Here is a 13,320-nt window from a genome sequence, read left to right on the forward strand (position 1 = left end):
CTTTCTACGTCTACCTGTTCCTGAAACAAAGGTGTGTTGTAAGTCAGAAGACAGTCAGCCAGACACACAAACGGACAAGAAAGTGATCCTTACAAGGGCTGCATTTTTACCGAGATGCAGAACTGTAAAAGGGCGCGTAAGTTGCGTAGAACGCACCAGGAATATTGCTATAAACGCATCAGTCGTGTGGGATCCCCAGGAAAACTCGGGTCGTTGAAAAGCGATCACGGCAGCGCGTGGCCGCAGCATGCTCGGCAGGAAACGAGCGGCCGGCGCCTGCGGCGGGGGTTCCCCGAGGGTCGGTCGGCCACAATTAGGCGCTGGCGGGCCCGAGCGCGCAGGTGTCGCGGCCAGATATCGCGCCCGCCTAACGAACGACCAACAATTAAACCGGCCCCAGCCGGCCGCGACGAGACGACGGCTCTGCGGACCCGCCTGTGTACAGGCGCGACTGTCACGCACTATTTGCTTTTCCCGCTGTCGTTAATTCCGTGCCGGGCTTAATGTTTGTCCGGGCAGGGCCAGTTCGACCTCACGCTGTCCCTACTTCCAATTAACGCCTCCTTCGGCTCCTCCGCCTTTTTTCCTCGTTTTCTTTCCGCCCGCTCCTCTCCTCTGTCCGCCTGGACCTCGCCTCGTCCTTCCGGCTCTCCGCCCCGCGTGTGACTGCGTGTGCGTGCCTGTTTTTTTCCCCTCGTCCTGTTGGTGTTCATCTGATGTGGTGACTCTTCACTGATTGAGCTCTAATTGGTCTCTTGTATGAGATGTCCCCGCGGCGTCGCCTCGGCTGGCCATCCTATCGACGGCGCGACGCTGTCTCCCCAACCGCTCCCCTCCCCCCTCCTCCCTCCCCCTCTCCGACCTCAACCACTGCTTTGGACGCACTTGATTTGTTGCACCGGCCGCTGCTCCGTGTACGCCGCTAATTAGTATTACCTGAGGGGCCCGATGCGGCGTGCATTAATTTACAGTCATGTCGGGCGGCGCCGAGAAATCGCCGCCGAGATAGAGACCGCGAGCCGGGTCGTGTACTTATCGGCTAATACATCACGGTTAGTTAGTCCCGTGCGCCTCCACAAAACTGTTGCCGGGAGTGTTGGCTCTTGTAAGGGATCCGGAGCGGCCGCGTTCTGACGTGGAACCGAGCCGGCAGCGGCAGGGACGGCCGCTTTTAAACGCGCACCTCTCGGAGGCGTTCCCAAATACGGCGCAGGCAATTGGGAAGCTGCAAACAGCTGCAGCCCGGTCCACTTGCCGGACTATCTACGGAACGCATGCATATTCAGATATTTTGCTGCAAGCTGCTCTCTTCTCCTTCACTGCAGCTTCACTTCCTATTATAAGCGTATGCGCAGCGGAAATGGACCTTTATTTAGTCTGGTTACTTCTAGATAATGGCTGCCACAGGAGTGAATGTGTTGGTCATAAACGTAACGCCATTTTGCGCACTACCGAGCGGTAGTGCTTTAGCTACGGCATTGGTCTCTCATTCAGGGATAGGAGGGTTAAAATAATCCTCGAATCATCCAGATTTTAACTTTCGGTTATTTCGTGAAAGGATCTCTGGAAAATTTCGGGATAATCCTTCTAAAATGCAGTACCCGATTCCCTGTCCGATCCTTTTTCAAGACGAGCCTGTGTCACGCCTAAGCCTTTGTCGACGATGGGAGATTAGGCCATAATCGCCATCAGTGGTGATATCTATGTCAACAGTCACCAACCACTTGGCTGCTCAGCGATAAAGACGAGTTATACATTGAATTGCGGTTCGTAACTAGCGCTGATTTCCAATTATTACATATGATTCTCCGTTGTTAGTGTTAAAAACTCGACTATGAAAATTAAAAACCTGGAACAGTAAAAAAAGAAGAAAACTTGAAAAAACCCTGCGCTAAGAAAAATAACCAGCAAAAATGGCACTGATTAATTCCCTTCAACGTCGGAAAACATGAAATAAATCTTAGAAACAAATATTCAACTATCGTGTCATGTATAACACTTTGTTTAATAACACTTCAAACCTGACGGTTAAAAGTTGACGTTTTATCTGCTATCTAGGGCTTACAGTTACGACCAGCTTAAACTGAAATATTAGGGAAGGTGAACCAAAGACTGCGTTTTACTGGCAGACGACCAAGAATATACGACAATCCGACTAAAGAGACTGCGTACAGCACATTTGTCCGTCCTCTGTATTTACTATTAGCAGTTGCTACTCTAGAGTGAAATTTTGGAGAAATTGACTGAAGGTGATTCTTCCGTTTGTCAAACACTAAGTCTGACTAGCAGAGTAATAATGTGAATATAGATGTAGATATCAATGAATTAATTTCCTTTTCGAAGTTGACCGGGTGTAATTAATGTTTAACAAACGTATTTTTAAAGCTACATCTTTTGGATGTTTGGGTAAAGTGTAACCCGGGCCAGCGTTCGAGGAGATGAATGTGACAAGCCTTAAATAACATCTTAAAGTGGTCTGTACAATCCACTCATTTAACAGCTTGGGGTTTAACCAAGATGGTCCTTTCCTCACATACTGACACTTTTTTGCCACGCCAACTGGCCGTTCAATTCGTAACTCTGTGATGGCGTGTTGCTCTGTCTTGCATCCCTTGGAACTGGAGAAGATCGTAATTCTTGGAGTGGAGATAATTTCGATTTTAAAATTGTAAGTAGGCTGTTTAGGTTTTTATGTTGGTAACGCCACGTAACGCTCTGTATGAAAATCACTGACTGTGCTGTGTGCAGTCTGAGGCTGGTCGGCATTGTTGGAATTTGCTATTGTAGTGTTGGGCAGTTGGCTGTTAACAGCGCGTAGCATTGCGCAGTTGGAGCTGAGCCGCCAGCAGTGGTGGATGTGGGGAGAGAGATGGCAGAATTTTAAGAGCGGACGATCTGGCCGTGTGTGCGCCGGAAAGAGTGAATTTGTAACACTGGATATCATGAACTGATAAATATATTATGACTTTGAACACTATTAAGGTAAATACATTGTTTGTTCTCTATCGAAATCTTTCATTTGCTAACTATGCCTATCAGTAGTTAGTGCCTTCAGTAGTTAGAATCTTTTATTTAGCTGGCAGTAGTGGCGCTCGCTGTATTGCAGTAGTTCGAGTAACGAAGATTTTTGTGAGGTAAGTGATTCGTGAAAGGTATAGGTTATTGTTAGTCAGGGCCATTCTTTTGTAGGGATTTTTGAAAGTCAGATTGCGTTGCACTAAAAATATTGTGTGTCAGTTTAAGCACAGTCATTTATAATTTTTCTAAGGGGACGTTTCAAAATCTCTCGCTTTTCTTCCTCTCTTCCAGCGCAAGAAATGCTCTTTTCTTTTTTGATTGAATCCATATATGAAGTGCAGACGAACACACTTATAGTACGTAGGAAGACTGTCGTTTTCCGAGTCTTCCATAATCGCTCTGCAATTATAAAACCGAATATGGCTTCAGTAATGTCCTCTCGACCTTAGAATTTTACATTTTTCTTCATCTCTTCAGCCTCGAAAATGGTCTTTTCCATTTTCGACTGATCCATTTAAGTCCATACACGAAGTGCAGGTAAACACACTTATAGCAAATAGGAAGACCGTGTTTTGCAGAGTCTACCACAATTGCTCTGTGATTGTAAAACTGAATGTGTACTCAGCAGTCTTTAGCAGATCTGTAACAGCAGAAAAATTGTAAGCTACTGTTGTGATGTAGCTGCCTAGTAGGAGGGGTGAGAAAGATGTTGACGGATGTTGGGCAGGTACACTCCAAAGACGTTAATTTCGTGCAGGAAACAGACGCCATAATCAGCGCGCCGTTCGTTGGTAAGGTCTTCTTCAGCAGCTCTAAAATGGCTGTATGTGGAAGGAACAGAGAATTGACTGACGACTCCATTTTCGCGATGTTCACTATATCTCTCCATCCGCCTTGATTGGAGAATAGGGCCGAAAGCAACGCTGCGCCACGCAGATAGTGCAACTTCCCCTGAGCAGCCTGACATCCACACAAACCCAGGATGCACAGTGATCGCTAAAGAAACAATATTTCCAGTCTCTCTCGATAGTGTTAGGTCTGCGGTTTTGTATAATCACAGTCATATCTGAAAATGTGTGAGAATCCTATAGCGAATAAAACGTCTGTATTGAGACTCAAAAGTGGTTCAAATGGCTTTGAGCACTATTGTACTTAACTTCTGAGGTCGTCACTCCCCTAGATCTTAGAACTACTTAAACCTAACTAACCTAAGGACATCACACACATCCATGCCCGAGTCAGGATTCGAACCCGCGACCGTAGCGGTCGCGCGGTCCACACTGTAGCGCCTAGAACCGCACGGCCACCCCGGCAGGCTGTATTGAGATTCCTTGATCTGTCCTTCCCTTTATAGATGCAATATTTTATATCCCCGACGCGGAAAATAAGATTCTCGACAAATATACGTTTCACGGTTGTAAACCAAATTCAGTTGGCATATTACTTGTGACACACTAGATCCGATTCCGCTTTTATTTTTATTTGACTTTAGAAGGTAGATGACATTGGAGAACAATCAATCACTGTGGCAGTATAGCCTGTATCTAAGTAAGACGAACATTTAGAAAGAAAGATGAACCATTATACATTGTGCTAGGCACGCAGCTGGGATGCCAGAGAAGAGTTTGCCTCCACGTCGTTGTCCAGGTTGCCTTAATCAAGCTAGAAGAGCAGGGAAACCCTGACAAAATTTGAAGGATGGCATGTAGACGCGGTGGCAGAAGTTAGCTAAAGTCGCGAATGAATGGAGAACCCATAACACTGAACGCTACTGATAAGGATTATTAAGCAGTTATGTAATAAACTAAGCCAATGCCGCATCTGAAGTACAGTATATCAGCCGAAGATCTGTGTAGATTTTTATTTTCTCCCTTTTGCTACTGGTGTTGTTAAAACTGAAATCGTCTTGGAATTTGTTTAGTGATTGGGTGTACCGTCAGAAGAGAGGTACTTCGAAATGTTAATCTAGTCACATGGAAAAGAAATCAATGTTTGCCGGCCGGTGTGGCCGAGCGGTTCTAGGCGCTACAGTCTTGACCGCGCGATCGCTACGGTCGCAGGTTCGAATCCTGCCTCGGGCATGGATGTGAGTGATGTCCTTAGGTTACTTAGGTTTAAGTAGTTCTAAGTTCTATGGGACTGTTGACCTCAGAAGTTACGTCCCATAGTGCTCAGAGCCATTTGAACCATTTGAAATCAATGTTGGCATTTTTGACTGAATCACTATAACATTTACGCAGAGTGGATTAGGACTCTCATTTCAATGAAATTCAGCAGAAAACGTGTGGAGCCACCATGCTCCAACTCACTTGGTCAAAAAGGGATGTTTAGAAGCTACATACACAGATTTGTAGAGCTGTTACAGGAGATCGAAGGAAACAGTTGTCTTATGTGACCCGCCAGGGGGTCTTGGTGGTTTTGATGCTGGGCTCCTCTTAGGCCAACGTTCACAGTTGTCTGCCTGCTTCGTATGCAACACGTTCACATCGGAATCTGATTTGCACCACAGTTACGGTTTACTGCCAACAGTGTCAACGTCAGTGGTAAACGAATGATATTACTACTGTTCACCTTATATTGTGTTTATATAAAAGTTTCTTTTGATGTTCTTGTTGGCTGATTATACTCTGTCCGAGTTAGCTGTCACGCATGTCATTTATGGGGTGAGACAATGCAACAGTTGAGTACAGTAGAGTCTCGATTATTCCACCTAAACCGGCCGCGGCAAGGTCGGATAAGCGGGAAGGTCGAATAACACGAAAAATAATACAAAAAAACACAAAAATTAAACTAAAGTAGGCCAAATGAGTTAAAAATTTAAGACAATACAAATCAAATTAGACTGAATAGATATTTACTGTGTGAGGAAGTTAGTAATTGTCTTTTGTTTGCCTGCTGTTTGCCGTTTTTTAACCGCTAAATCACGTAGTCTCTTAAGAAGTAAAACCTCAGTAGACGATGTTTCCTCCAGTTGCTCTGCATATTTCAAAGCAGTTTCTAAGGCTTTGTGTCCTTCGTTGTGAGAAATCTTGGGCGCACTTTCCTCCACTACATCCGCTTCTTTGTCTTCTTCTTTTTCGTTTACCATGTTGACTATTTCTTCATCTGTCACTCCAAATTCATTTTGTCATCTTCTGTAGCGTCAACACATCGCGGAACTATTCGTAACAATGAAAGCAGGGTAGTATTTTCTGGTTCGGTCTGCTGCTGTAGATTTTCATCATCTGGAGATTTTTCTTGATTTTCCTGTAGCAAAATTTTCCATAATTTTGCAATTGTATTTGCTCCAACACTCTCCCAAGATTGGGCCACGTCATAAGCTACGTCTTTCAAATTAATGCGGCACAACTGCTCTAGCGTGTCTTCTCCCTTGTCCATAGCATTAATTAAAGACGAAAGCAAGTTTCTGAGTTAGCTTTTCTTCAGTGTCTCTAAGGTCCTTGGTCCGTAGGCTGACATAAGGATGTGACATTTGGAGGCAAAATATGGCCTTTATATCTTGATCTTGAAGTTCATCCTCATTAGGATAGCAAGTGGCATTGTCTAGAAGCAACAGTGCTTTGCGGGGCAAGTTCTTGGCTTTCAAAAACTTTTCAGTTTGGGGCACGATCTCGTTAAAAAACCCTTCTTTAAAAATGCCTGAGCTCATCCAAGCTTTTTTTTTTTTTTTTTTGGTTGTAATATTTCACCGGTAAAGCATTTTTAGATACATTTTTAAATGCTCTCGATTTTTTTGTTTTGGCTTCCCTATCATAGACAGTTTCATTTTCAAATTTGCTGTGGCATTACTGCATGCAAGAATTGTCACTCTTTCTTTGCTACGTCTGTAGCCTGGCGCTGCCTTTCGGCCTTTGACGCTAATGCTTTTTCCGGTAACATTTTGTAAGACCAGTCTCGTCGTAGTTAAAAATTTGATCGCCTGTTAAGTTTTCCTTGTCCAATGCCTTGTGAAGTTTATTCCTAAACAATTGAACAGCTTCAAAATTTGGTGAAAGCTTTTCACCACTGACATTAAGTTGGCGAATTCCGTATCTTTTTTCCCATCAATCGAGCCAGCCTACACTAGCTGTGAAATCAGGTTCATCTTCGTTTAGTTCGTTACGAAACTTTAAGGCTTTTTCCTGCAAAATAGGTCCCGACATCGGTAAACCTTTATCTCTATGTTGAGTAAACCATAGGAAGAAAGCTTCACTTACTTTTTCGTAATTACATTTTTTCATGGTTTTCCGATCTACCGAAACAGCCGAGGTTGCTCGCTGAGAACACCACTTCTCAATTTCATTGCGGTTCCTTTCACAGTCTCCAACTGTTGTTTTTCCGATGTTATAATCTTGCGCCACTTTTAATAAAGTATCACCATTGTCTATTCTTTTTAAAGCTTGTAAGTTTTTCTTCCATTGAAACGACCACCTTTTTCCGTTTTGAAGCCACCACCACAAATTTTTGCAGTAAAGTGCGACACGTCCACTCCACTACAGATCTAAGTTAGCACTGAGGAGTGAGGAGTAGCAGACGGCGACAATGAACTGAGTATCAACAAACAACACGTTAGTCACTGACCTGTCGTAGGCTGGCGCACGGCCGCCGCGGTGAAAGGGTCGGATAACCGGAGATCGGATAATCGAGACTCTACTGTAGTAGGGAGGAGGATTTGGTAAAAATCCCGGCACACTTCAAAAACTTGATCGCCGTCTTCCTGAAACAGGATCACTAAGAACAGTCTGGAGGGAAACACAGACCTTGTAGTGTGCGAACTGTGAAGTGTGGGGAACCTGTCTCGCAGGGAACTGAGGACAACCCCAGCACCAACACATGATCCACAGTCGAAGAACTAAATACCTACATGCCATTCCAGCCAGTCGTGTACTAATGTAAACTGGAATTTTCAGCCACATCTCTAAAACAATATTCTCCACACGGCTGTTTGAACACCATCTCTTAATACCACTAGAGTCAAAACTTGCAAGGATCTCTAACGGGGAAACGGTTCACCTGTGAGCCGCGCGGGATTAGCCGAGCGGTCTTAGGCGCTGCAGTCATGGACTGTGCGGCTGGTCCCGGCAGAGGTTCGAGTCCTCCCTCGGGCATGGGTGTGTGTGTTTGTCCTTAGGATGATTTAGGTGAAGTAGTGTGTAAGCTTAGGGACTGATGACCTTAACAGTTAAGTCCTAAGATTTCACACACATTTGAACATTTTTTTGGTTCAGCTGTGACGTTCAGGGTGGTTATAATTAAACTTTCGATACTTAAGCCAACGTATACGGAAAACTATTCATCGTATGGGCGCTCAACTTCATGGGTACGATGTTCAGACTGTGCGCTGCAGGATTTGCGTTGTTAGTAGTGTTAGTGCTGTGGCTTCCCGTTAGGCGGCGGTATTAGTGCGGCGATATAGGGTTGAAACATAAGCGTCAGTGTGGGTTACAGTTGCAAATAGGCAACATGCGTCTGGACAAGGTAAGCGGGGCGTCACTCGTAAGGCTGTTTTACCAAAACAACAGAATTAGTGCCTCTGGTCTTCGCGAGTATCGACGCGTTAAAAGTCTACGGGGAGGTCCTCTTTCCGCACCGGGGTTGAAGGACATGATACGGACGGTCGAATTTACTAGCGGTTTGGGAAATGCTCCTCAGGAGGCCAACGGCCAATTGAATCACAATTGTTGAAGTAGTGTTGCTGACGATGAGAATGCTGGACGCAATGTGCGCTTTTCAGGCAGTATACGAGCTGTGTCGCGTCAACTGAACATTCCATGGGCCACGGTTCGAAAGGTGCTGCAAACAGTAATGAAATGTTGTCTAGTGCGATTCCCGGCTGTTGTGGATGCAAATATTCGCCACATTGAGCTACGTTTATAACCTGGAACGTAAACATGACACGCAGTTCATAAATTTTACTCTCTTACATGGAAATCAAAATGTGTTTCTTTCAGTGGTTTATTTATTAGTTCTCTTCAGCATGTCTTAACAAGTGTTTCCAGGAAGTATCCACTATCTTACCATCACTCATTTTTCATGCGGGGCTTCTCAAGAAGCGAAAGTTTAATTTGTAGCCGGCCGCAGTTGGCGAGCGGTTCTAGGCGCTACAGTCTGGAACAGCTCGACCGCAACGGTCGCAGGTTCGAATCCTGCCTCGGGCATGGATGTATGTGATGTCCTTAGGTTAGTTAGGTTTAAGTAGTTTTAAGTTCTAGGGGACTGATGACCTCAGCAGTTAAGTCCCATAGTGCTCAGAGCCATTTGAACCAAAAACACTATGTGACAAATACAAATTTTTTTAAAAAAAAGTTCAAATGGCTCTGAGCACTATGGGACTTAACTGCTGTGGTCATCAGTCCCCTAGAGCTTAGAACTCCTTAAACATAACTAGCCTAAAGACATCACACACATCCATGCCCGAGGCAGGATTCGAACCTGCGACCGTAGAGGTCACGCGGTTCCAGACTGAAGCGCCTAGAACCGCTTGGCCACCCCGGCCGGCTACATAGTGTTCTTCTTGTCTTTTCTAAACTCTCTTTTAAATTTTGTATACGTTGTTATTTACACCCACTATACGCTGCGAGTCAATGTAGTTGAGTACTTAAATGTGCGAAATTACGACGTAAGCACAAAAACTGTTTGTAAATAAAGACTCATATTTCCTCCTTAAAAAAGAAATCCTTCATGTGAAATACTTTATTTTGTGACGGGTTTTGAAAGTAACTGCCTCTCAGCCTCAGATTCTCAGACCTCCCAGAAATATAATTACATATCAGGCAAATGGTGCTCTCGCGTTGTTTCGGACTGAAGCGCCTAGAAGCGCTCGGCCACAGGGAACGGCACATATCAATCTCGCCTACAAACTGAAAACATTCTCCAGTTATAATAATACAGCTCCACAGGTTGTTTGTCAAATTTTGAGCTGTGAAATAAACAAACTATTTCACATCAGGTGATCTTGACTTTTAATATTATAAATTACAACAATGGATCACCCCAACAACATGTGTATATAATAAAGAAACAAGTGCCTGTAATCCTCGTTTTACGACGTTGGAGCTGCGGACTGGAATAACGACAAAGACAAGAGTGAGCCAACAGTTCTGGAGGACGGGAAGTCACGTCGCAGAGCGGCCTTTGGAGCGACAGCTGCGGAACACGAGTGGCGCCTAATCGGCCCGTCTCCGACGCAGCCTCGTAACGATCTAATGGTTAGGTAAGCCCGGTGGCGTAGGGCAGCGCAGACAGCGCGCGCGGCGGTCATATAAAAGTCACAATCCACTTCCAGGAAAGTCGCCAAGTTAATCAATTAAAGCGGCAATTCATTAATGAGCCAGACAGGCGGACTGCACGACATCACGAAAGTGCGCTTCAAGAAATCTGTTCAGCCTTCCGGATCGATCGCTGAGAACTCTTTCTTCCTCGCCGAGCTGGTACAGTCGCTCCCAAAGAGCCCGCAGTACCAGACGCCCCCGCGCCTGGTTTTTCTTTTTTTAAGTAAATATCGGCTGCTCTGAGCTGTCTCTTTCATAATATAGCATTTGATACACAAAATATAACATTCATTTAAAGTAAATGGATAATCCATGAACGCGCTACACTCACATACAACGACGAAAAAAAAGAGGAAAAGAACAGCAGCACCTAAAAGGAGTTGTGCGACGTAAATGAAAGTTGGTAGGCGCAGTTCTAACAAATTTCGTCTCAGTCGAAAGTAGCACCTCTATGAGGATGCAAACCAGGTTTGCTTTAACTATACGCCATAACGGTCGTGAACATTAGTTACCTTTGAGACTGGACGTGATGAGTTGATTTTAGTCAAGAATGCCTTTAAGGCGATAACGACGCCATCATCAACACCTCACTGAGTGTGAAGTAGGTCGTGTAATAGGGCTACGAAAAGCGGGATGTTCCTTCTGCGATATTTCAGAAAGACTTGGCAAGAATGTAGCCACTGTACATGATTGCTGGCAGCGGTGGTCACGAGAATATACACAGGGGTCCAAAAAAATGTATCCACTGTTTAAAAGTCCATAACTTGCAAACTAATTGATGGAGTTGTCTCATTTTTGGTGAAAGTGTAGCTTAAAGTCCAACTTAAAGATATCACTGTAGGTGTTCGAAATGGTCACCGTTAACATCCACACACAAACGATGTCACCGAACTGCAGCACGAACTACTGACTGCAACGTGTTCAGTTGGACATTTGCACATGAATGTACGATGGATTCTCGAAGTTCATCCAATGTGCGTGGCTTTTGTCGATAAACGACGTTCTTTAGCGTTCCCCACAGGTAAAAGTCCAGAGGAGTTAGGTCTGGGGAACGTGGTGGATGCTCTTCAGCACCTCTACGACCTATCCATCTTCCTGGTAGATTTTCGTCGAGATACGCCATAATACAATTTTGGTAGTGGGCTGGGGCACCATCTTGTTGAAAGTAAACTCTTCCGTCTCCATACAAGTCTCGGCTGGTAGGTAAAATGGAAGTCTGAAGCTTCTGAAGGTACACCTCACCGGTAACTGTGCCGTCAAAGAAGAATGGCCCCGGTAAGACAAACCACACTACTCATTTACTCCTGGCAAATTCACGGCTTTGTCTACATGGACGTTCGGATTTTCGGCGGCCCAGTAGATGCAATTGTGGTGATTTACGGTACCACTGAGTTTGAACTGTGCCTCATCAGACCACACAATCATCTCTGCAAACTCTTCATCGTAGTGCACCATGTTGGTAAACCACTCGCAGTACTCCATTCTGCGATCTGGATCGTCCTCGTTCACTGTGTTTAGCAGTCGTGGGATGTAGCACTTCCACTTTGCTGTCTTCAAATTGCGCCGAACACTTGAGCGACTCACTCCAGTTTCACGGGCACACTGCCTCATAGACTTCTCTGGTGAGCGAGTGAATTGTTGTAACACACAACGGGAGTTAGCTGGACTTGTTACTGTTACAGGTCGTCCAGATCGTTGATTGCGTACATCTTTAACACAGCCTTCGGCTTCAAATTTGTCTCGAATGCGACGAATCGTTAAGCGTGTCGGTGGCTCTCATACTCATTTCGCCATTGCCGTTGAACCTCATTAATGTTTTCGTACTTAAAATACCACTTCAAACCTGACTTCCTTTCATCGAGTGTAAGCCTTGCGCCCTCCCTGTTTACTCGAGTAACTAGGTGCAACTAAGAACATAACACTGACTATCTGGCGACTGTCATCTGCCAAAGAAAACAACCCAGTACAACGCTTGTGTGGCGATAGCCGGAACTACAAACTATTACACCACCAAAGATGAGACAACACTGTCAATAAATTTGCCAGTTATGGACTTTTAAACAGTGGATACATTTTTTGGACCCCTCTTTATATGGTCACAAGAACACCGGGCTGCAGACGGCCACGTAGCAGTACCGAGAGGGGACACCGTTTTCGGTATACGGCTCTGGCGCATCGTACTGCATCTGCAGCAGCAATTGAAGCAGCATTTGGCACCACAGCGACACAACGATTTCTTACAAATCGCTTACTTCAGTGACAGCTCCAAACGGCCTGTAGAGAGCATTCCACAGACCCCACACCACCGCCATTTGCCACTTCAGTGATGTCAAGCGAGAGCTCAATGGAGGGCAGGGTTGAGGTCTGTTGTGTTCGCTGATGAAAGCTGGTTCTACCTCACTGCCAGTGACGGCTGTGTGTTGGTTAGAAGAGGCCAGTTGAGGGCCAGCAACCAATCGATCTGCGTGCTAGAGACACTGGACCTACATCTGGATTTATAGTCTGAGGTGCGATTTCGTACAACATCAGAATCACTCTCGTGGTTATCCCACGGACTCTGATTGCAAATTTGTATGTCAGTCTGGTGATTGGACCTGTTGTGCTGCCATTCACGAACAGCATTCCAGGGGGTGTTTTCCAGCAGGATAACGCTTGCTCACATACAGCTGATGTAAAATCAACATGCTCTATAGACTGTCGATATGTTGTCTTGGCTTGTTCGATCGCCAGATCTGTCTCCAATCGAGCACATATGGGATATCATCGGACGACAATTCCAGAGTCATCCACAAATAGCTTTGACAGTCCCTGTATTGATCGACCAAGTGCACTGAGCAATGTGGGACTTAACATCTGACGCCGTCAGTCCCGTAGACTTAATGGTTCAAATGGCTCTCAGCACTATGGGACTTAACATCTGAGATCATCAGTCCCCTAGAACTTAGAACTACTTAAACCTAACTGACCTAAGGACATCACACACATCCATGCCCGAGGCAGGATTCGAACCTACGACCGTAGCAGTCGCGCGGCTCTAGACTGAAGTGCCTAG

This window comes from Schistocerca serialis, chromosome 4 (assembly GCF_023864345.2).
Source record: "Schistocerca serialis cubense isolate TAMUIC-IGC-003099 chromosome 4, iqSchSeri2.2, whole genome shotgun sequence".
NCBI classification, from domain to species: domain Eukaryota; kingdom Metazoa; phylum Arthropoda; class Insecta; order Orthoptera; family Acrididae; genus Schistocerca; species Schistocerca serialis.